This window comes from Motacilla alba, chromosome 4 (assembly GCF_015832195.1).
Source record: "Motacilla alba alba isolate MOTALB_02 chromosome 4, Motacilla_alba_V1.0_pri, whole genome shotgun sequence".
NCBI lineage: Eukaryota > Metazoa > Chordata > Aves > Passeriformes > Motacillidae > Motacilla > Motacilla alba.
The window spans coordinates 16,424,948-16,450,730 of NC_052019.1; the positions used below are offsets into that span (position 1 = coordinate 16,424,948).

Below are 25,783 nucleotides of genomic sequence, written 5' to 3' on the forward strand. Positions count from 1 at the left end.
AACTACAAGTGGAAATTACTGAATTGAGAATACATATGGCAGTTAAGTTCTGGGTATATTTTTTATGGCTTAGCAAGAGTCTCAGCATCTTGAATACTTTTTGCTTTGGCAGTAGGTATTAGGAGAATTTTTATTCAAGCATTATTAAATCTTTCATAAAAGCTTCCAAGTATTTGAATGACAAAATTATTATACTTCCTCTAATAACGTGGACCTCCAGAAGGATTTTGTGTGGTTTTTTTCTGCATTATGTGCTTTAATGCCTCTATTTATCCAAATATATAATTTAATATGAAAAGTTTTGAAAAGGTTTTAAGCCTTGTAACCAAAATTATACATAATGGGCGATAAAGAAAGAGGAACTAGCAAAATTTAAAAAAATGTATGTGAATGTAGAAGATGGAATTAGTATGGGTAATTTCCTGCATTTCAAAACAATGCTGGAAAAACTAGTAATTCTTGACATGATTTGATTCTGATTGCATTGGTTAAATTGGGCATTTAATTGGAAAATTAATCCAAAATTAAAAAAACTGGATGAAATTTAAAAAATAATCTCAGAAGCTATTTTATCTGAGTTAGTAGAATTGGGTTGCCTGATAAATTATCTCAACAGAAGCTTTTTCCTTAGTAAATTAATTTATTATATTTTTTTTTAGAATAGAAAATAATTTAGTTCTAGAATTTGTGAACCAAAAAGTATTCCTCAGAACTATGTTCCTATTCTTTTTAGTCTGTGTTTTTCCCTGTGGAAAGGGTCTAACTGGTCGCAACTGGTGTTCTGTTCTAAAAAAAAAAAGTTCTCTATCACCAGTTTTATCAATTAGATACATCAATGTAACAATGTAAAACTCTGTTGTCTTTTTGTGTTCATGTGAATATTTGTCTGATTTCAAATAAAAGTTTAACTGTTGTGTAGTTGTTTGAAGTGTTTGGTGAGAAGGTAGCTCTGATTACATTAGTACTTAATTGTCTTGTGAATTATGTTAATCTTCTGTTAGTTTATTCTTTGTGCTGTAAAATTACCTTTAATAAACCATGCCTTTAAAACTGCCCTTTTTTTTTGTGTGTGGAGTATTCTAAAATTATTTTTTTTGGAGAAAAATGTCCTGAATTCTGTAGAGAGATAGAGAATAAAGCAGATTGTTACAGTTACCACTGTAGGAACAGTGTAGTTAGAAGGGGGTGGGGCAGAAAGTAAAAAAAAAAAAAAGATAATTTTTTAAACTCTTCTTCTGTCTTCATGGCCTCCTCTTTCATTTTGCCTACTCCAGGGGCTAATATACCTGCCACATTTCTGGAAGTCTTGGGGTATCCTGACAGCAAAAAATTCTTTGTACCCCTCTCTAAATTCAGCTTTCCTTGCTCCTGTCTCCTGAGCCACCACTTCTGCCAGCCTGTGCTTTGAATTAGGTAACTGACTGAAAGTATCTTCTGTGTGTGTTTGAGAAATCTGTTCTCACAGATCCAGATGAAAAGGGCAAGGCTGGAAGGATCATGTCATAAAAGCTCCTTCTGACTCTTTAAATGCATTTAAGGAGATGGAAGCCAAGACAAATGAGCTATCCCCTACAGTATATTACTTTGGTCGAGCTGACTTTGTCACCATCTGCCTAAATGGTGGTGACATATTTTTAAAATCATGGAACTCAAATAGTTTAAATGATTTTGGTAGCTCGAGTCTGCTGATGTGTGTATGTAAGTTCTGCTGGAAGCTCAGTGGGGTGGTCAGGATGAGGGTGAGGCTGCAGAGTGCCTGTGTTTCTACTAAGTTTTTCTCCCCAGGGTGATGCAGCTTAATGTTTTTCACATGTTTGTCTTAACAGGGCAAGGCCATGTTGCACTCTAGGAAATCAGTGCACAGTCCTTGGTTTATGCCCTACTTTTAAGTGCATATTCTGTGGGAATGGAACAAGGAGTCTTGCCTTCAGGATAAATGTTGAATGGTGCATGTGACTGTCCTGGTTTAGGGCAAATTTCGGAGAAAACCTCCAAAGGGGACCCCTCCCCACAACCGGTTTGGGAAGGATTCCTTGGAGAGAAGTGGAAAGAACCTGTTTATTTAACAGGCAAAACACCCCCCAGCACAAAAAATGAACAATACCGGATGACAATACTCTTTCCCTGCTCTGAAAAAGATGACAAATTCAGAAAGTCTCTCTTGGGAGTGGTTGCTCTGTTATCGGTCCCTCTGGCACTGGGGATGGCTGCTGCAGACCACCAGGTGCAAACTGTTGGGGTTTCTCCAGTCCCAGTCCAGAGCAGGTTCAAATGATTCCAAGAAAGGAAAAGAAAAGAAAAAAAAAAAAAAAAAAAAGGGAAAAGTCAAACTGCTTAGCTGAACTAACTAACAAGCAGAAGCAAAAGCAAGAGCAAAGCAGAAAGCAAAAGCTGCACTATGTACTGCCTGTCTCTGTGTCCTGCCAGCTGTGGGGGAGCAGGCTGATAACAAAACCAAACCAAACCATTTGCTCTTCAGAGCCAGTCTTGAAGGCACAGAACATAATATCCAGCATAAGCAGAACACACGAATGGGGATATGAGCCTCATAATGTCACCCTAGGACAATGACCTGTGTATCTTCTGTTATTATTCTGTTTTCTTCTGTGTTCTCATAAATGATATAAGGAATTAGGATTAGATAAATCTTTACCAATCTTTCTAGCTGAAACTGCTCTCTTGGGAACATTTAACAGCCATTCAGTGTTAGGCTGAGAAGGTGTCACAAGTGCAGTCTTAGGCCTTCTTATGCTCTCACTACCCAGGTGTTGGAGTTAGCCTACCTTTGTAAAATACAGGGTTGGGGTACGTGGTCAGGGAGTGGATGCTGCAGACACCTTGGCTGGCATTGGGGTTGATGATGTGTGTAGTGTATTATACAGATGATCTGAAAGCCACTCATAAAATACAGTGAAGATCAGTGTTGAGAAGGAGAAATTGATGCAGAAAGCACACAGAAGGTATCATGACAAAATACAACTTGTGAGTGGTTTTGGTCACAGGATAATGTTAAGTTATAGTTCTGTTGCAGAAAAGGCATTTAGTCTCTCTGACCTGCTAAAGCTCCTGCTGTAATAAGGCTGGATCATCTGTTTGGTGCTTATCTGGGTCTAGATTGGGAAACTTTTTTGTAGATGATTATAGAATTATGGAAACTTTATAAAAGAACAAGCCTTAAAAAAGAACTATAAAGGAGGTCTACAGAGTTTAGGAAATGTAGGTCCTCAAAACCTTGAAATAGTTGGGTTTGTTTATACTAGAGGGGAGAGGACTGGACAGTAAAAGAATGTTACAGAGTTATTAGCAACTAATTTTTTTTTTTCACTTCATTCTAGCAGCTTCATTTGGAGTGTTGAGTTTAATTTGAAAACTAGGAAACATTCTTCTGTTGTTTGAGTTAGTGAAAGGCTACCAAAGCTTTTGGAAAATGCACTTCAATGGATATTTTAAAGACTGAGTTGATAATATATGGAAGGGGATTATTTACCTGTGTAAACTGATTCTGACTCAGTGACGCTTTCACAAGCTAAGCCTTTAGAAAGGTCTTGTCAACATATTTTTTTGAAATTATAAAAAGAATTTGGTAATTTTAGTAATTATGTTGCCATATTTAATATGAAACTCTATTTATAATTAATGTGAAATGCTTTCTATAAGAAATTCAGTTAATTCGCATTGAAATAGTTTGGATTATAAACCATTTTTTTCTTATTTTTTAGTTTCATCCTGCTCTGACACAAACTAGGTTACAGAAAAAACCTAAATTATTTATATTATTGTGACTTCATTCTTATTGCTCTTGTTAATAATGTAACAGAAGAATACAAATGTATTTCTTGAGCTTTTAAAAAGTCTTCACTGACATTTCTTTCCTTAATGGCTATTCATTTTTGATCTGGATGTAAGTTACAGCATCACAGTGTTAAGTGCTCTGGTTTGTCATATTTTAGTTCTGTTGTTGAATAAATGAACTTCTACCTTCACAAAGTAATAATCAGTTTAGTAGGTGGAACATTTCTTTCATTGAACATTACTATGAAATACTATGGAATGGCTTTTGACAAAGCTAAAGTAAGTGTTCCAGCAGCAACAGTGAAATTAGGTGGCTTTTCAGCCTGTTCATCAAGCTCCTGCTTTTGACAGAGAAAACATCATTAACAAAGAAGAATGCATTTTACACTGAGTGGTGCAGAAATTAAAACCTGCTGGATTACTTCAACAGTGGAAAAGAGGGTAACAGTCAAAAGAAAGGCTTTACTAATAAAAAAGGCTTAGTATTTAGTAGAATTATTCTGCTAAAGTAGAATACTAAATAATTTTATACTTTTCTGCTATTCCTTATATATATATTTGGAGAAAAAAAATACCCAGTGGTTTTCATGTTTACTGACCTCTTAAAATCTCACTTGTAAGTAATGCAGCATGTGCCACTGCAGATTTTGATAGTTTTCAGGCTGTTCTAAGTAAACTCTAGATCTGGCAATTTCTGTAATGAGGGGAAAAAAAACCCCCTAGAATACAAAACAACACAACTTCCTCAATTAATTTATATCTAGAGTATTCTGTTTTCATCCTTCAGGATAGTTCATTCAGAGACATGCAAATGTATTATGTTCTTCCCCAAGTGCTTTTGAACTGTGATATGTTTTGTAACACTGGTTATCTGTTTTAGATTTTTTATGGTCTAACATGTAGGACTGTTTCCAGAAAAGCAGATAACTTAGTGGTTTTGGATTAATTTATTTTCCTTGCTTAAAAATTAATTATTTTCCTTTTCTCTCTGTAGCACTTTTATGACCTTTTCTTCTTTCTTATTAGTTTCCTTGTCTGAGCCTGAGGTTTTAAGCTTCTTAGGATGCTGAAAGAGAGGTGCATGGTACCTGTCTTGTGGGCTTTAAGTAACTTTTTTTTACAGCAAACATGTTGTAACTTAGAGCTTTACTTGTTATGTTGTAATTGCATTCTGATCCTGATATCTTTTGTACTAGCCAGAAATCAATTCTTCTGTTTTAACTTCTTAATAATTATTTTGGGTTATGATCTCACCTTTATATTTATTCTCCAGAATACCTGGAAAGATAAGATAATCTCTCTGCCACATTGCTTTAGCAATGATTGTTTTTATTTTTTGTGTGAGAGTTATGATGGTGTTGTGGTTAGTTAATTAGCTGGCTATTGCTAAAACATTTTTACAGTATATTTCTGTGATTTGACTTCTTCTTTCCTGAAATGTGAAGGCGAGGGAGAATTTGTGATCATGGATTGATATGGAGTAAATAAACCAGAAATTATGTAGCAGAAATGAAACAGATCTAGGGTTCATATTGTAGTGTGTAGTGTACAAGATTGAGACCATCCTCAGTTTTTTCAAAGTTGGGATGACTCTGACATGAGTAAAGGCTGGAGTGTCTTTGCATGATGTATTACAGGGAATGTGGTGCCTACAAAGTTGAAGTGCCAGCTGAGAATGATTAAGGTTTGCAGATTGCATCTATATGACTTTTTCTGGAAATCCTGTAATTTTATGGATTTAACTTCTCATGTGCCCAGGTCCCCATGTTTCCTAGGAACTTGCAATCTGTCAGGTATTGAATTAAGAAGGACAGTAGGAAATGCTGAGGCCAGCAGCTCAGTTTGTTTTCTCTCCCTGCAGATAATTGGGTGGTTCTCTCTCCTTTGCTTTCTTACTGGTATACTTTCTTTTGATATTTGAATAGCCAGACTTTTGTTAAGAGAAATAAGAGAAAGCTAAACAAAAGTTTTTTTAACAGGAGAGACGGCTTACGTTTACTCACAAGACAAATAGGACATTGCCATTGGAGATTTCTTTATAGATACTCCTGTATCTTGGCAGAGACACACTGTGTGTGCCTGGACAAGGTTCTCTCACATACTTAATGATTTGGACTCTAAGTTGTGGTCGTGTGCAGTTTTGCAAAAGTTCTGCTTCTCAGGAAAAACGTACCTGTGACTGCAGAGTGGTTTTAATCCTGCTTTCTGACATTGCAATACCATTGGTGACTCCCTTCTCCTTTTCTCCATTCCTTATACTGAGTATTTGGTTGGTCCTAGAGAGTAGTTTGTAGAGAAGGAGAAATTCAGCACAGGATCAGCCTGGTGATTAGGCCAACCTCCTGGGATGAAGGCAATCTAAGTTTAAATAACTTTTTGAAAACAGCAATGTGAAAATGACTGCATCCTTGAAACAGTGATTTTATGCCCCTATTTATTTTGCCCCAAACTGGTAGTCTGGGAAGGAAGTTGCTTCATTTTATAAGGCATTAGTGTGGGTGCAAGTGCCTGAATGTTAGAACTTAGGTGGTCCTGTACATAAATGCCCTTGTTGTGGAGGTTTTAGTTGTGTAAAGGATTAGGTTGCAGTTGAGTGGGAAATTTGAGGATATCAGTGATATCTGATGTTGGTACCTGGAACTAATTTTGTGGATTTAGCACCTGGTGTTTCTTACTAATTGACATTATTTTTTAAAGCCCAGTAGTTGGAGTCTTTTGTACCTAGAAGTCTTCATTATTTCATTATTAACATTAAAAGAGCTTTCGCTGTTTGTCATGTTAAAAGATTTAAATAGCTTACCTGAAAGATGCCATCTGAATATATCATAGCTTTAAGATACCAGATTTCTGTCTTGCTCATGTTTCATTTATTGAATAGAATGGTATTGGTGTCGATGGAATTCATGACTTACCAAACTGTTATCAAACATTCATCATTTCTTGGAAGAATATATTTGAAAAGAACATCTCATGATCTAATAATTTAGATCCAGATTCATTTTTTTTAGGAGGAGTTTTTTCCCCCAAATTTCCCCCATATTATCCCCCATACAGAACTTATTTATAATAACAGTTCACTCTGTGTTTTTAATACTACTAATAAAATTCTGGAATTTGAGAGAGAGCTTTCAGGTGCTAGATTTATTAAGAGATTGCTGCTTTTTTTTTTTGCCATTTTTTTAAAACTAGTTTTGGAAGAAGGCCATCTTGACTTTTATGAGGAGAAATTTGTTATAGTCAAGCCAAAATGTAATATCTGTGATGCAGTGTTAGAAATAGAACTACTAGGTAGAATGTCTTACAGTATTTTTTTAGGAATTGAAAGGGTTGGTGTTTTTTTAATATGTATAATAAATAGCTAAATATCTGGGATTTTGAATGAAATTAGGTGTCTGAAGTTTTTTATAATGCCTAAGGATTTACAGAAAAGGTGCAGTGTTTCCCTCCTTCTCCCTTCAAAACATTTTAGTGCTCTTTAAATAGCATCACTGGAAAAAGGACACCAGAAAACAGAGACACAGAGACCAATCCTGACACTTGATTTGTGCTAACTTCAAAAGTGGGGAGCAGCTACCATCTTCATTCAGCACCAGCTGACAAGTTCTGTATTTAAATTGCAGTTCATTCTGCTCACATGAAGGAGTTAGACCATTATGTGTGTACCTTCATATGTAATCACTCTCTTAATATAAGCAGTCCTATTAATGTTTTATCAAAGTAATTTTTCCTCCCAAAAATTGTAAATACCGTTATCTTGACAAAGGGCGGTGTTTCTAAATATAAGTACTGAATCACATCTGGAATTTTTATGGTGGTGTGGGATAGCTGTGCAGAGCCAGTGAATACAGAAATGAGTGGATATTCACACGTTTCAAAGCAAAAGATAGTTTTTCAAAGACCAGGGTAGCTTTTACATTAACACTTAATTATGCTACTACTACTTTGTACTTATGCTGTGCCTTTCATCCCTGGATTTTCAAGTGTAGAAGCAGCATTAGCCTCACAACATCCATCTTATTGATGTAGGTAACAGTAATAAATCACTTTGAGGTCTGCTTTACTTACTTTTGTAAAGTAGGTAAATGGACTTGACCAAAATATAAATACTTAAGCATCTGATCAAGAACTGCACATAGATCTGATTCTCAGCTTCCATCTGTATAATATATATAGTACGTAATTATAATATGTAATTGTAATATAAGTATAAATTATATTATAATATACATTGTAATATATAATGTAATATCTATAATAAAATAGTATATATCAATTTAGATGTGATCTATAATATCTATATAATATACTAGTTTTGTAATATATGTACTCAAAGAAATATTTGGGCTCTTTGAAAGGCTGTCTGACTTTATCTCTTCTTATGTTACCAAGCTTACTTCAGGGTATCTCTGCTTCTCAAGTATTGAACTTCCACTGTTAGGAAAATGTTTTTAGCTGCACACGCACATGCATTGACTTTATCTATTTTTTTTTTTTTTGTCAGTGGAAACATTTGTAAAAAACAGAAACCTATTTAAGTGGTAAGCAAGTTGCCATATTGCCTGCTAAGACCATCAGAGTTGCCATAATCAACAAGCAGTTTCCGTGCCTGGAAAATGGATACATCTCCTAGCAGGACTTGACAAATGGCAACTTGTCATAATTTTGATTCTCCCCTACTAAAAAAGAGGTTTTGTGTGAATAGATGGTGCTTAGGACCACACTTGAAAATTCAGAATTAATTTAGTCCAGTGGTTTATCCAGCTTTCTAGATTAGATGGTAGTATTTTGCAATAGGTATTTCTGAATCAATTGCATTGACTTGAACTGAACATATTTTGGTATCTTAATACGAATTTTTTAGGTGTAATCCAAATTATGTGGGCATACATTCTGGTACTATTTAGATATCCTGATGCCAGTGGAGTTGTGTAGTAAATGTCACTCTTAATGATATCCCCCACTCAGTGCCATGAGAATGTAGATGAGTTGCACATTTTAAGAGATTTGAGTTGACAGAAAGGCTGAGAACAGTGCCTTTTCAGCATGGTGCCACTCCAGTTAGGCATGCTCAGGTATTATGTGGTGATATTTTCTTGTGAAGTTGTGGCTTCAATAAAGTGTTTATCCTACTTGGAATTACATTGCAAACTGACCCTTTGCACCTTTTTCAGTAGGAACAAATTGAAATGATATGCTGATAGGATGTAGTTAGTTGGACTCATTCTGTTTCCTTCTCTGGGGCGTAAGATCAAAAAAGCAAGTTATTCTCTGCAAGACTCCCTCTCAAAACAAAACCTCAAAAAAACCCAAAAAATTGAAAACCCCAAACACCACAATACCCAGAGCATTTTGGTGTAAAATGAGTTCAAGTGTAGAAGTACAACAGGTGCAAAAGATGTGATTCAAATCCACTGACATGTACCACCATGTGAGAAAATATCTCCGGTTGTAGTCAAAGATCAGTGGATTTGGTCTGAGAGCTCATCTTTCTTTCTCTTCCTAAATTAACTCAGAAATTTTGATACTATTTACTTTATTCAAAAATGCCATCAAAATTATTTTCAGGTGATTGTAACTTTTCAGAATGACATGATGGAGCCTGGTTTAATGGAAATATTACAAGAAATACATGTATTTTTCAGAGATCACTTTCACTTGTATTTGCCAGTGAAAAAGTGTATGTTCTTGAGGCTTTGCTCTAAAGTTTTGGTGTAGTTAAAGAACTAATTTGTGGAAGTCTAAGAAATTATAGAAACACTAACTTGTAATATGACTATTTTCTTGCAACTAAATGTGTGTCCCCCATCAAATTATTTCATATTGTTGAAATTACACAAGCAGATGAATATTTACAGATCTCAGTGAATACTTGCCATTTCTCTGCCAGGTCAACCTTAGATCTGCATCTGTTTTTTTGGATGAGCAAGATGAGTAATACCAAAGTCTTTATGCCTTCTGAGAGCAGGTTATATGTCTGGTTTGGTCTCTAGCCTTCTCTGCCACATGCTAGAGATTCTATATCCCTATCTGCAGAAATTTGCATGCTTTTTTTCATTTTAAATGCAGTTTACTTTAGAGAGGGCTGCTTTGAATTATGTTGATTGAAAATTCTCACTTTTTCAGTGCTGTAGAGATAACAATTCAAATAAGGACATACATGAAGAGCAGTCTGAATTTTTAGTAGGTTTTAAGGGAATGAAAAAAGGAGCTGACATTCTTATTCCAAAATTTTACTTTTTTCCTGGTTTACATGAGAATGCATTGTTTCTATGGGCATGAGCACAGATGTGGATGTTTTGTTTTTTATTGCTGAAACCTGTAAATGGGTATGTATCTTTGGGCCATGTTGTGTTGTGTGTCAACTTGATAAGACAGTCTAAGTTCTTTAAATAAAGAAAAAAAGGAAAAATATGTAAATACTGTCTAGAGAAACATAGTGATTCATTTTGTTGTTCATTCCAGTATTTTTCTTCAACAGATTGTTCTTGTGATTGCAGTTACTCACAGTGGTTTTAATTGTACAGTCATAGATAGTGCAGCTCTGTCTGGGCAGTGGGAGCCCCAGAAGAGGAGGAGGATGGCTTTCTCTGTGTGCCTAGTGGCTGGAGGTGGACCTTCGTGCCATGGTTTAGTTGACAGTGTGGTGATCGGTCAAATGTTTGACTCGATGATCTTAGAGGATTTTTCTAACCTAAATGACTCTGTGATTCTGTATTCTTAACTGACAAATTCAGTTTTATCAGGTGGAATTCTTGTGGAGCTGTAACACAGAAATTTACTTTTGACCTGCAGTAGTTTGCATGCCTGGAACATGAATGCAATTTGCCATTGGTTTATAGAGGGCCAAGCTCTTGCTGGATGTATAAGGCTTGAATCCTTTTGGCTCTGTCCATTGTGTCCATTGTAGAATAACAGAATGGTTTGGGTTGAAAGTGACCTTTAAAGGTCATCTAGTCCAACCTCCTGCAATGATCAGGACAACTTCAACTAGATCAGATTTCTCAGAGCCCCATCCAGCCTGATCTGAAACATTTCCAGAATCTAACAGAAATGTTCCACCTGTGTGGGCATCCCATTCCAGTGTTTTGCCACCATCACTGTAAGAATTTCTTCCTTCTACTTACTCTAAATTTATAGTCTTTCAGTTTAAAACCATTACCCTTTTCCTGTTTCTGAAGGCACTACTAAAAAGTCTATCTTCATCTTTCATATAAGCTCTCTTGAAGAACTGAAAAGAAGCAATTTTATCTGCCTGCAGCCTTCTGAACAACCTGAACTCCCCAACTGCTGAACAACCCGAACTCCCTCAATCTGGCAGCATAGGAGAGGTGTTCCTTGCTCTGATGGATTTTGTTGCCCTCCTATCTGGACCTGCTCTAACAGGTCTGGTTTTCCTTTACTGAAGACTCCAGATGTAGTACTGGATGTAGTACTCCAGGTGGGGTCTCACCAGAATGGAGCAGAGGAGCAGAATTGCTTCCTCAAACTCAGTTGTGCTACTTTTACTGTGGCTTTTCTGGGCTGCAAGTGCACATTGCTGGTCATGTCCAGCTTTTTACCCACCAGTACCTCCACATCCTTCTCTGCAGGGCTGCTCTCAATCCCTTCATCCCTCAGCCTGTATTGATACTGGGGGTTGCCTCCCCCAAGTGCAGGAATTTGCACACTCTTCAGATCTGTACACTCCAGATATGCAGATGCACTGAAATATTGAGAGATGTATAGTAATTACTGTAACTTTGGAATAGGAGTCTTTCTCTTGGCATGTGTGACTCTGTTGGAGTGTATAATCACTTGAAAGAGTTAGATAGTTGTTCTTACAAGGCTAAGAACTTAAAAGATAGTTGTAATGTTCATTGCATGACTAAAATCACTATTACAATCAAAACATTGCCTTCACAAATGTATGTATAAATGTGTCTGCATCCAAACACAGTGCTCATTGTATTTCAGGAAACACAGCATCTCTGAACAATTAAGTGAGATTTTATGTTCCTTTTTCACATTAGAGTCAATTAACATGTGACTGAAATTTTCAGGAGTACTAGCGACTGGATATATTGTCACAAGTCAATTTATATTCAGTTATTATAGCATAAAACTGAAGAGAACACAAAAATGGATGCAGGGAGTTTTTAATAACACACTTCATGTGCAAAGGCTAAGCAGCTCAAAAACAATTAGGGAAAAAATATAAAGGAAAAGAGAAGAAAATAAAAAATGGTTAGGTCTACTATATACATATAAAAAAATCACATTTTCAGTCTGACGGAAGAATTTTGATTAAAACCGTCTAAGGACTGCTGTAGAAACACTAGTTCTTGAAGGCAGTTTGGTTTTTTAAACATTATCCAATTTTTTTGGCAGATGCCTCAGTTTGAGGTTCAGAGATTCTTTTATGTTAAACAGTAGGTGCCTAATTAGAATAGTTTTGAATTGAAGGAGTTTCAGTGTGAGCAAGAGGAAGCTTCAAAATGTTAAGCTATTCATTTTACTTTGTGTAATGTCTTAAAACAGTGAAATTTGAAGATGGAAATTTTTTTTAATTGAATCAGTCCTCGTGGTGAACAATCCTAGCATGAATATTAAGAGGGTAGCACTGTGAATAGCATGTGTGAACACGTATTACGTACATGTATTTATAGTCTAATGATTTACTTTATCTTTTTACATTACATGATAAGTAATCTTGTTTTGTTATTAGCTCATCTATTTTAATTAAATGTTTACATTTTTGTCAAGTTGAATCACATTTTATGTATTGCTTATGCAATGCCATTATAAAGTATGTTTGTAATAAAGACTTGTTTTATGAAGGCAAAATAACAAGCAGAGTAACTATTTCATCACCATCTCTTTGGAGTGTATGAGTGCCATTGTTATTCAGACTAGAACCATATTTCAGGAGTAATACTTTGTGTTACTTTAGTGGAAATTGTTTTCTATAAGCATTTTATAATTTAAGACTGATTGCACAATATAAAATCAAAGAAAGTTTAGGTTTATTAAATTTTGTTGAATCCTGCCCACGAATGTAAAGCAATCAGAGAATTTGTAGGATAAATCAGAGGGACCTTTTGCTTATAGCAGAGAAACATTGAACTTGAAGCAGTTTCCTCAAGGCTGTGCCCAGGCAGGTGCTGAGGACCTTCATGGCCAACCAGTGCTTCACCAGCCTCATTCCCAGAGACACTGTCCATACAGACCTTAAAGAGACTATTTATTCACTGAAAGTTCAAGTGCATGAATTACATACCCTCTTTCAGGATTTGTCCTAATTTCTTCTGCTGAACTATTAATGTCTGTTTTGTTACCCTTTGTAATAATTCAGTAAAATTAAGTTCTAGGGCATGTTTTTCCTCCCCTTCAGTCGTAATATGTCTCTATCATAAATTCTGTATTTCTTGATCAAAATATCACTCTGTTTGAAATATTATAGAATTTAATCAGCCTATAGATAGCATTGAAGAGGGTGAAAACCATTCAGATTTTTTTTCCTGCTGTTTTTCTATTCTTTGGTTTGGAACAGCATGACTTTTCGTTTAACACTTTGGACTCCTATTTGAGTTCTGATAAAGTTCAATGTTATTATGAACTGACAAGATTTATACCTTTATTGTCAGATTTTTCTTTCTGTAAACTGTATATTGAAATAAAGTAATTGAAATTTGCTGCAGGTATGGTTGGGTTCCTTATCAGTGATTAAATGTGCTAGCACTGGTTCTGTTTTCTTCAGTGTTTACTTACCAGTTGTATTTATTGTATCACTTTGGTGCATCATTATTTTGATACAGGTGTGTGCTATGAACCAAAGTCCTAAACTCATACATCTCTAGGCAGAATTTTAAATGGGGCAGTATGGAAAATCTCTATTTTATGAATGCTTCTTTAGATTTTTGCCAGGACACACCAAGTAAGATGGGGCTGGAGTCTTCTTCTCACCAGATTCTGAGCTTAGAGTAGGAAGATGTTCTTAGCTGATGGGATACCCTTTGCTTCCCTGACTTCCCTTCATCCCACAGGACAGTGCCTGCTCCAGCTCATATTCATGGTCAGGTGCTAATTTGGATCAACAGGTGAAACTCCTTAGACTTAAGGATATTTCCATCTTACTCTTTTTGTTACCAACTTGCCAGTTTGATCTGTAGGTACCAGAAAGAATCGTGCTGGAGTTGTTTATTGAGTTAGTACAGTGCCTTGTGCCAAGGGGTCTGTCAGCAATACAAGGGGTTTTTGTTCTTCTGCCTTGCAATGTGTCTTGATGGATTTTGTCTGTATTATTTACAATCTGCACAATTCATTTTTTCATTTCAAAGACAGTTTTGTCATGTAGGACTTCTATTTCTCTATACTGAGGCCTGTGGAGGAGCTTGTTGCTCTTTTTCCAGCCAGCAGAAATCAGTTGGTGTGCTGAGCATTAACAAAGCCCAGTGGGTTCCTTTTCACACTATTGCCAGTTCAGCAGATGGAACATTCTTTAGTTCAAAGAAATAATAGGAGATATTTGATAGATACCTGAAGAATAGACAGTATATGCATTTTCCCACAGAAGTGTGTTTCATCTGTCTCTTTCTGGTATGCAAGATGGATACTCACCCACACTTCCTTCAGAGATGAGCATGTTAAGTTCAGTCACCCTTCCCTAACATTAATGAAAGTTTAATTTTGCTTCCTTTTGCTATTGTTGAAAATAGTTTTGGCCTTTCTTATTGCCCTTGTAAGCAATTAATTAATTCATTGAGGTGCAAAAGAAGAATCCATATTACTCCTACATGCCAGTTCTATTTCTGATTGAAAGAGATTAGGAAAGAGAAGTATATTTATTCAGACAAATATTGTAGAAAATAATTTTAAAGAATGGTAGGAACACTTGGAGGTAAAAAAGCATCCTAATACAATGGTGTTTTAATGTCAGATGAATGGAAATTGCTCTAGTAGAAAATTACATTTTAATGATATTTTTAATTTTAATAAAATTCTTTTTTTTTTTCATGTTAACTAAAAGATTAGTGGATGCAATAGAATTGAGGCAAGGAGGAAAAAGAGTTAGTCAATCTTAAAATAATTACAGGAATGTTTTAGGGTTTTATCAGTACATGTATTTTGGCCTTTTCTGTGTTACTTGGAGAAAGTTAATATGCTGCTTAAAGACAAAAGAACAAGACTCCTCAGGTGTATTGAAGAGGAATAGCATAAAGAGGAGTATCCAAGAGGCAGGCAGTAGCTCCCTCCAGAGCCTCTTGCTTTCTCTTGCCGTTGGTCCTAGTGCATCCTGTTCAGAGGGACACTCAGAACAGGGTCACTGAAGGTCCCTGGGTATAAGCTTTTAAGCCTCCTAAGCTGCATATGAAAAATTGTTGTGGAGGGAATTATGTTTATTAGCATATTAATGCCAAAAAAATGCTAGGTGACTGTACTATCTCTTTTCTGTTATTCATGATTGTGTCCAAAATGTGTCCTTGAGAACCAAGCTTAGGTATTTTTTGTAGCAATATTGTGTTTCTGCTTCTCAGGTCCTACTTATTGGAATATAGACACTTTATGATTTCTATTTCCTTTTTACTTTTTTGAGTTTTTTGCTTGCAAAAAATTCTGAGTAGCTTTACAACATAGAGTGTATCTGTAATCAGAGAAATGAGGATATCAGGTCACCTGTGTCAATGACACATCTTGGTCTATTTATATGTGTACTACATATGAGATGTCACAGTGGTTCATAGGGCAAAGAATTGATTCTATGCCAGAAAATATGCTCTTGGCTACTGCAACCAGTTTCCTCTTTTCTGTTCAGTTTTTTAGAAAATATAGCAAGAACAAAGGAAAAATGATAGAGTGTAGACAAATTTTCTCCTATCACTTGCCAAAAACTTACTGGCTTTTAAAAAAATGCTTTTTCTCTCTCTTTTTCTTTTATTTTCTTTTTTTTATAAGTTTTTCTTCTGTGTACTTCAAGTGTGAGACTGTTCTGAGCCATGAGATCTAAGCCCATGGAATGAAACAAAATTGAAGAGGTTATATTCTGCCTTTCCCATTTTCTTAAGTACATTATTCTCACAGTTAATATTTATCTCATCAGTAGATGAAAAGGTAGGTAGGTGCACAATGTATTTTAAAGAAATACAATTGCATATCATCTTCCTGCATAACAGCGTTTTTTTTCTCTTTTTATTGTTAGTGTTTTTGCTGTTCTGATAAATATGTTTTTTAAATTCAGGAAGAGCTAACATATTTTAAGAAAATATTGCAGCATCCTGAATGAGAGAAAGGTAGACTTATAAATGCAACTGTATCCATTCCCCTCCCTTAAAGAAGAAAAAAAGACATCAGGCAGAAAAAGGGCAAACCTGGTTATATATGTTGAAAATAAAAGATGAAGATGAGCTTTTAAACTGGGGGAAGGAGAAAATGTGGCCAAGATACCTTATCATGGGTGGGAGGAGGAAAAATGTTGAGAAACTTGTCCCTCTTCCAACTTGCTAGAACATAAAATTGTGGTGACAATGTGGAAGGAATTCAGTTCTGTTGTCTTCTGTCCATCCTTGAGAGGATCCAAAGCCAGAGGTGCAAAATGTTACAGGAGATACCAAGATCATCCTAGTGTTAAGAGCTTTGGAACTGAAGTTGATATAAAGATCTTCTACCTTTGTTTAAGTTAATTGCCAAACGTAGTTTGCAGTACTCAGTCTGAGTCTTGCAAATAAACCTCTAAGAACTAATAAAATTGACTGAATTCATTTTTCCTGTGCTAGGAAAATTATTGTTCCATGTGTGAACTTTATTATAGTTACATGTGAACTTCTGTAGTTATAAAAAGAATAATTTAAATAATGATGCTCTTTTAAAGAAAACCTAGAAGACAAATGCCATAAATCCTGTTCCTGTTAGCAGTTTAAAAACATTAAGAAAACAGAACCTGTCTGCAGTAGTCTGCTTCAAGTATGATTAATGTTAAGTATTAGATTTGCACAGCTTTTCAGTAGCTGATCCAATTTCAGTTCATCATGACAGAATTAAAACAAAAGCAAGCTATATTTAGAAACCTAAATTGTGGAAATGTTGAATAATGCTTTCCTGTTTAGCTGGGTTCTGAAGAAGCTTAGCATTGGGGTTTAAAATAAGCTGTTTGGTGCTATTAATATAAAATAATCTTCTCTGCTGAAGAATAGGGTTTCTGAAAAAAGTTAGGGTGTTTTCTGTAATGCAGATAGCATATGCAGTGATTTACTCCTGAATATATCCCATTAATTTACTTTCATAACATTAGAGTGTTTTACTCTGCTTAGTACTGTGTCAGAAAACTTGAACTCCTATATTTACAACTGGAAACAGCAATAAGCATCTTCATCCATTGGAGAGTGTTTGAAAAGAGGTACTTAGAAACTAGCTGGGGTAGCATTCCAGATAACAAAGTATGCCCAACCTAATATTTGTTAAATTTTATTTTTTAAGTATTTGTTCATTTTTAATTTTGTATGATAAGATAAATTTTAGTGATGGATTCAGAGAGCATAGGAGGAAGTGTCAAAAAAAGGCCAAAGAATTCCGTTAGTATTTTCAAACTTAAATGAATGAGGTTTGAATTATAACTGACCAGATAAACGAATGTGTTGAAAAACCTCAGATTCCACTGACCATAACAGAAATTTGCAGCTCTTAGTGCCTTTGAACATCAAGCATTGAACTAAGGATCTAAACCTCAGCTTTTAACAAGGATACTTGATTCTTCTAGTAGTCATTCCTAAATTCAAGATAATTAGTTTTGTTGTGTCTAGAATAAGAGAAGACAAGACTTCCTTTATACCATTTGATCACTTACAGTTATCCATTTTGTCCTTTTCTTCAAGTTTGCTGATCTTGTCAGGAGTTCATGATGAGCTTTTAGGGGAGACTATTTGACCGTTTTCATGTATTCTGTATGGCTCTGAAAATGTGAGTCTGTATGAAAAGCATGTAGTGTTTGCCTTGTTCTTACATCAGAAGAATTTTTTCTTTTGTCCATTTTATGCTTGTTTCCAAAGGCTTAAAATGCAAGCTTTGTTTCTGCAATAATGGCTTAGTGTAGGCTTACATTGTTGATCCCCTCAGTAGATGCAATGTAATCCACTTTGGTAATGTGAATTTTTAAACAATCATCAGCCTTTGCTATTAACCCTTCTATACTAATGGTAATACCCTAGAAGAACTACAAAGGCATTTGGTGCTCAAGCTTAACATAAGACTTGAAGGACACTTAATGGCATTTACATTCCTTAGTCTAGTCACAGTGAATTGCTGAGCTGATGTTGAACTTGATTGGTACTGTATTCAGTATAAAATAGTTGATTGTGAAGTTGATGCTGAAATATGACTTTGCAAAGGATTTCTTTGGGAAAATATAAAAATCCTTGAAATGTCCTTTGCAATTAAATGCTACTTGAGGATTCTTCTGTGCCTTGCTTTTGTTTGCTATTTAAATTATTTTTATTTGTCAATAGTAGACTTTTCTCAAACTGCTTGGGTTTTTTTCTTTAAACTAGGTAACATTACCTGCTGAAAAATCTGCTGTTGTTAGAACTATTCAGTCATGTTTTTATTCATTAAGCTGTTTGGGAACATTTTTTTTTTGTCTAAAATAGGACAACTATTTATGGCATTCCTTTTCCTTTAATTAGTTCTGTTATGTCTTAGTAGCAGATAAAAAAAAAAATTCTTTGCACCTAATGCGATTTGTTAAATTGTCATTTTGCTCTATTTTTTTATTCTTACCTAGTGACTGTTCTCTTATCTACCTCTGTTCTTTTTTGAGATAACTGATAAGCCAAGTAAAAATTGATGTGATTACAGTGTGTGTGACCTTTATTATAAAAAAGAACATGGATGATTGAATTTTGTGTCTTAGCAATCAGAATTACTGCACTGTGTATCAACAGTCCCATTGCAAAGATCTATCAAAGTTAATCTGTGTTTACTGTCTCCCCTTGGAGCATTTTGGATATCTCTTGTGTGTCAGTAAGATGAAGAGCTCTCTTCTGTTTCAGTGCACTGTGTGAAAACTACTTCATGTTTAATGAAACCAAGGTTTTATGAGGAATCACTGAAGGATTATTAACAATGTCAGTAATTTAGCTAACATCGTCTCTGCAAAATTAGTTATTCAGTTTTTTGAGTTATACCACAATGAAAAAAACAACCAAAACCACCTAGCTTTTTTGAACATCAGAATTTAGCACTTTTTTTGTGTTTTGGAAGGTAAAAGCAAGAGATTAAGAATAGTGCAAGAGGGGAACTAATTCATCAAGAAACATAAAGTTACACAGTGCAGACTTTTACTGTTGTCTTACAGCTTAAAGAACAACTCAAGACAGCATGTGCCCTCAAAAAATGTAAGAAAAACCATTATTGTAGTGTTTTTGGAAATGAGTATAAAATCTTCCCAAAGACAATGCCAGCCTGAGCAGCTCTGATGTTACAGCACCTGAAGCCAGCTGGACAATTGAGAAGACACGTAAGATATGCTGGGAGTGAGGCTTCTTTCCCAAACCGACTGCTCCAAAATGGACAGTCATCATGAAATAATCAAACAATCAAGGAGTCTGCAATACAGTTAACTAATAGGTTTTATTTTATAGTGGATGGGAATGGAACAGCTGAGGGCAGGAAAAGGAAATTCTGTCAAACTTTCTTCCGTAATACAGGAGTATTCACTGAAGATTACTGCCTGGGTGAGCAATAAATTTATGGCCTTCCATAACTAGGTCTACATGAAGTGACTTGACTATTTGCTACTTGCAGTTATAGAAAACTCAAGTTCTATTACAGAGCTGGGTAGAATTAGTTTAGAAGTTCTGGTGTTGCTATTTACTCTAAAGATATGTTTGAGGACCAGTGTAAAATGTTACTTTTAAAAGGATATATTTTCTACCTAAGCATATTGAATGTTTTTGAGCAAGTTTTTTGAGCCTTGCTTGAATGTTTTGAAATGTTTGTTCCGTAGTGATAAATTGAACATTACAAGTGCATATTGCTTCCTAAATCAAATAGATTGTTTAGGTTTTTGATCCTGTGTAAATGTTTGTGTAGTGTTTAATAATATTCTGTCACTCAGTTTAAGGAAATAATAAAATGTGGAACTGAGAAATTGTCAAAACAAAAAAACAAAATGAGATGTGGGTGACAAAGCATAGGTACTTTGAAAAGGTTTTCCTTACTTTTCCATTGTTGCATAATGAGTAATACAATTTTGTCTAAACTTTAGAACAAAAAAATACTTCTTTAAAAGGCATGAATCAGAATACAAGAAAGTCCATTTAGAGAATATAAAGTTCTTTACAATAAGGTAAGTGGGATAAGCACTGGAACAGGTCACCTGGGGAGACACCAGGGTCTCCATCCTTGGGGAATTCAATACCTGACTGGACCCAGTGCTAAGCAAGGTGCTCTGGTTGACTCTGTTTTGAGGTGGGCTGACTAGATGACCTCTAGAGGTCCCTTCTAACTTCAATGCTGTGATCATAAACACAAATGCTTATCTCTGCAATGAACCAAAGCAAGGAGAGTTTATTTCACCTCTAAGAAAAGTGATTTCATGTGCTGATTGCAGGCTCTTGTGTGTGAATTGGTTTGAAGGAATCATTGGACGGTGGAATAAACAGTATTGCTGTAACTTGCAGCATTTTCTTGGAAATATGTTAATTTTGTCTGCTATCGTAGAAACCACTTCATTCTTTAATAATATAGTCAAAATAAAAATAACACTTACAAAAAACAGTAAACATTTTAGATTAAGGTACTGAAAGATCTGGATTTACTAAGATAGACTGCAAAAGATAAATGGAACAGAGGGATCTTAGAGGAAATGTGCAATAATCAGCCAAGAACACCATTAGTAATAATTGTATGCTAACACGTACAATTTTTGGCGTCTGACTGCAGTGAGTAGGTATTCCAAGAAGAGGGAATTATTTTTCAAAAAGGAGCAACAGTGGCCCATCACTTTGAAGCAGCATTTTCAGAGTCCAAGTTGGAAAGCAAAAACTGTCTGATGGATACATGCATTACATTTAAACAGCTTTTGAAACTAGTTCCAAGACATAGTAAAAAATGTCAGGATAGAATTAATTTCTCAGATACCTGGGAAGAATAATTTTACAGCTACTTCTGCACTGTAGAAGCTGAAAAAATATATATAAAAAAACTACTCTGTGTTTAATGAAAGTGCTGCTGCATCAGATAGTTGTCAGGTGGTTATGCCCATGGCAAGTGAATTTTCAAAAATTAAATGTAATGGAAACCAATTAGGATTTAATGAAAGATTACACACACACACACACTCCCACCAAAGTCAGTTTTTAGGACGTGTACTTTTACACTTGAGTGAAACTTGAGCACTCTGAAGATTATGGGAAAGAAACAATCCTTACAGTGTAAATATCAGTAAATATTTTTTTTCTTAAAATTTTAGTCTCAAGAAGACAAAACCAACCAAATGAGCATCTGTTAATTAATTGTATAAATTTTATTCTATTAGCCAAGAAGGATTATTAATGTCAGGCAATTCTGAGTTGTTTGAATCTCATGATTTAATTTCAAAAAACAAGAGAATAGTTAAAAATTTTGCTCCTGTTAATATTTCATGATTTCATTTCTGAAAACAGATGCAATTTAAATACCAGTTAACATAAAGATGCCATGCCTGTTTTGCAATGCAACCTGAAAGGACATAGGTTATGGTAACATTGACAGTAGTTGGAAATGCTAAAAAACTTCAGATCTGGATGGCACTGGTCCAAAACAAATAAGAGAAAGATCGAACCTTGGCATTTTTGGGTCTGTGCGAATATGTATGATAGGATTTCTGAATTTACTGTTCCTGTGAATGTGGATATTGTATATTTTTTGTCCTCTGATGCTCCATCCAGTGTCTGAAGTCTATATATCCTGAGTAAAGATTTATGTAGTGCCACTCAAAATGATTTCAGTTCCCTAAAGTCTTCCAAGTTGCTACAGCCTTTGGTGAAGGATGCAGACTATAGGGATGTTTCTGGAAATTATAGCCAAGGGTGATGAGTAGTGAATTGTTTCTGATTTTTTATGTATATTCATTAGAAACGCTGTGTGTAAGGGAGAATACAAATAAATACAGTACTTTTCTGCTTTTTTTGAATGTCCACTCTTTATTGTGCTCCTAAGGGCAGTTATCCAAAGCTAATAATAGAAATTGTTAAAGTGTGATGAGCTTAATTATGTGGGTTCAGCCTTGTATGATTTGCTAGTTACTGCCTAGACAGATAACTGTGCTTAGCCGTTTTTCCACACAAATAAAGGATTTTTCATGGGGGAAATCTGATTACCTGAAAGTGATGATCTGGGGTTGCATAAGGTCAAAAATTACTGGAGACTTTAGAAATGGCTGGTCACTGGCTGGTCTGTAGAATGGGTAAGATATGCTGGGATGCTCTTTAGTTCCTTCCAAATCCTTTACTTGCATACTGTATATATCGCATTATAACTTAGGAGTCATACAGTAGGATGCTGTTGCAGTAAGGATTTCAAAATAAGATTTTAAATTATATGACTATTTATTATGTGCAGTAAAGAATGAATTTTAAAGACATTACACAGGAAGAATCTGAAAGGTTTTATAGAATATTGGAAAGAGGCCTTTTTAGCTACGACTGAAGAATTATGGTATTAGAAACATTTGCAAAGCTTTCTGTTACAGAACATATGGATTCAACATCCCTGATGTTTTTCCAGCTGGGAGCTTGGCATACTTATTGTGAACTGTTCCTAGCTGCATGATCTAGAGGTCCACAGACTGGTTGAAAGTGACTGCTGATCTACAGTGCCCTTCCTTTTTTTCCAAATGAAGCGCTGGAAAGGAAGCAGCAGAGGAATAGAATCAAAGAATCATTTAAGTTGGAAAAGGCTTTGAGATCACTGAGTCTGTTAACCTAGTAGAGAGGTGAAGAAGGAATTAAGTACCTCAGCCTTTTCCTCATCCTTTGTCAATGTTTCCCTCCACTTAGCCTCCTTTTGTTGCTGATGTATTAACAGAAGGATTTTTTATTGCCTTTTGCAGCAGTAGCCAGATTGTTTGGGTTGGGCTTTGCCCCTTGTAATTTTCTCCCGGCACAGCCTCACAACATCTTTGTGGCCTGCCCCTTCTTCTAAAGGTCACAAACTCTCCTTTTTTCTTTAAGTTTCTGCCAGACCATTCTTTCCACTAGCTTGTCTTTCAGAACATGAGTATGGCCTGCTCCTGTGCCTTTAAGATTTCCTTCTTAAACAATAAGAATTTGTCATCTCAAAGAATAGATGTAATTTCAAAGATTATGTGTGTACTCATGCAATGATGTTGAACCTTTTTGAGGGAATAAGAATCATCAGGACAAATAATGGGCTGGGTGTTTCATCCTTAGATTTTATAACTTTTTCCTCTTAAATTACAATTTTTAAACATTTCTTTTCTTCCTGTTGTTGCTTTAGTCTGGCTACCATGAGATCCTATCTGCTATCACTCCCTTTTTTATCAAGCTTTCTTTGAAGGACAGATGCTGGTAAATTTATATCAATCCTGTGTATTCTGTGGTACTACTCTGTTCATTAACTGCATATAGATTTTTTCTTCACATGCTGTAAAGATCAATAGTCCAGTAGAAAGGATAGAGAATTGTAGCTGTTCAAAATAGGTGCCCATCCTAATATGCCATTGATAGAAGTTTAGTTTGGTTGGAAGTATTGATGTGCCATTTGTATAGCATAGTATATCCAGCAGCTTTGTACAAAGTTAAATTACAAATGGACCAGATAAAATTGTGTTAGTTAAATATAGATGTATAAATATATATATATATATATATATATATATAAAACAACCTGCATAGCTTATTTAATACTATTGTGACACAGTTCTGTGTCAGAAGCTGACAAGTTTCTGGTTGGTTTCACTTGCCATTGTTTATCTTGAGATGGCCAGGAATGGCAAGGAACGGATATGTGGGAGGTTCTTGATTTTGGTAAAGCATTATAGTGAGAACTCTTGTTTATGGGTGTTAGATCAGATTGGAGAAAGTGTTAATACATGGAAAAGCCTTGTCTCTTTTGTTGCACTTGTTTTTATTATAAATCATATAGATTGTCAGAGCTTAAAAAAAACCAACACCTTTTCTGTACATTCCTGTGCTGAAGTATTGTGCATTAGCAGTTTTAATAAATTGGAACATAGTAAATGTAATTAAATTTATAAAATGGGCTTTCCATACCTGTCAACCAGAAGCCCAGTAAGAGGCTTGATCATCATTCCAATTCATAATATCTGAATGAAAAGCAATTCAGGAAACTTCTATAAAAGTTGGAAATTGCCTATTTAACACTTCTTGTTTATTAGAAATGGAACAATTTTGGACAAGTCTCAAATCATTCTATCTTCATTCTTCGTCCATCAGGGACTGTTCTTAATCACTTCTCTAATCTCTGTCCAAACCAAACCAGCTAATTTTAGAGAAAGCATCAGTGCAGCTGATGAAGCAGTGACCTAATACAGCAGAGTGTTATGAATGACCATATGATCACATAGAAGAGAGTTAAGTCTTCACTAAGAAATACATACTAAGATAAATTCAAAGTCAGATGATATATGCTATGATTTTTCTTAAAGAAGAAGTAAATACTAGTAAACTAGAGGATAGCAATGTTTTTACAGTTTCTCTCAGCACTCCCTATTAATTAATCATTTTCATGTCAGAAGTGTCAAGCAGATTTTCTGGGCACACAAATAGGGAAAAACCTTATCAGATGGATGGCATCTGACATTTCAGAATAATTAGAAGAGACAATTAATGTCTTAAATGTGCAGTAGTTCCTGCATCTGTCAGGAAGAAGAGTTCATTTATGGGGATAATTGTATATCAGGGCTTGAAAAAGAGCAATTACTTATTTAGGGCATTTTGCTAATTTATAAATATTAAAGACCACTTGACACTCGCTGCATTGTGACTGTTTATTAGGAAGTATAGACCTATGAGACAGTCACCTATTTAGTGTGCTTTATTCCTCTGATCCCCTTGTCTGGTCTACATTTATCAGTAAACATGAGTATAAGGTAAAAAAATTACTGAATGCGAAGTTTTTACCATGCATTTTCAAAACAGTGTTATGATGTTCTTTTGATAATATAAGTTGTCTAATAGGTAATTACATGTTAATATGAGGTGCAGAAGAGTTTCAGCAGTGAATTGCTAGACAATGTGTATAATCTTCATCTTTACTGTCTCAAAAAGTAGGGGTGAAACTGTAGAGCTGGTGCCTTCTCACCCTAGCTATTAGACTTTCCAAAGAAAGTCTGTGACCCCCACAACTTTAATGGCTGGATGATTTGGACATGATCCAAAAATTTTTCTGTCTTAGTGGCATACCAGAAGAGACTATGTGTTGGTGACTTGTATTTCCATAAGTACTGCTTTGTCAGAGGCAATTTATCTGGAGATACTGGGAATAAATCTCCTCTTGCATTGCAAGAATGTAACCCATTTTTTCCCCTCTTTTAAGCACAAATCATTACTATATTATTTGTATTAGGCTTTAGACGCCAGTGGGCTTTTAGAGAAATCCACTTTTCTAAGCAGTTGGCAGCCATACAGTGCATGCATAGATAATATGGGAGTAGAGCACAGGGAAACATGTTGATCTGCTCAGTGTCATGCTGCTCATTCATGCTGGTCAGAAGTACTCATGTTCTTCACAGTTTACTACTGTGGAGTCAGATTTTCAGACTGAAAATAATGTAGTTCTGCCGACAAGATGAAATTTCAGTGTCTGAAAAAGAAAAAAAAAAGGTAAAACTACATACACAAATTGTGCACATTTTTAAAAGTTGAGGAACTATATTCCCTTCAAGGAGAAGGTGATTTGAGGGTGAGAATTGATTGGTTTTCAAGACACCTGGATGGTAGTGGTCTACTAGTCAAAAAGTTACTTCTCAGTTCTTGTTTCTTACTCTCCATAGAAACTG

General features: G+C 35.3%; 1 protein-coding gene and 1 long non-coding RNA gene across 20 annotated transcripts in view; one reads left to right on the forward strand and one right to left on the reverse strand.

Annotated features, from left to right (window-relative positions):
* The window catches only part of SLIT2 (slit guidance ligand 2), a 258,771-nt gene that overhangs the window by 41,362 nt on the left and 191,626 nt on the right, over positions 1-25,783 (forward strand). The gene's annotated exons all lie outside the window — the stretch shown is intronic.
* On the reverse strand, positions 1,182-18,283 carry LOC119700890. Its single transcript, XR_005256918.1, has 2 exons — positions 17,609-18,283; positions 1,182-6,068 (listed from the first exon to the last, which is right to left on the reverse strand). It is a non-coding gene; the product is annotated as an uncharacterized LOC119700890 (long non-coding RNA).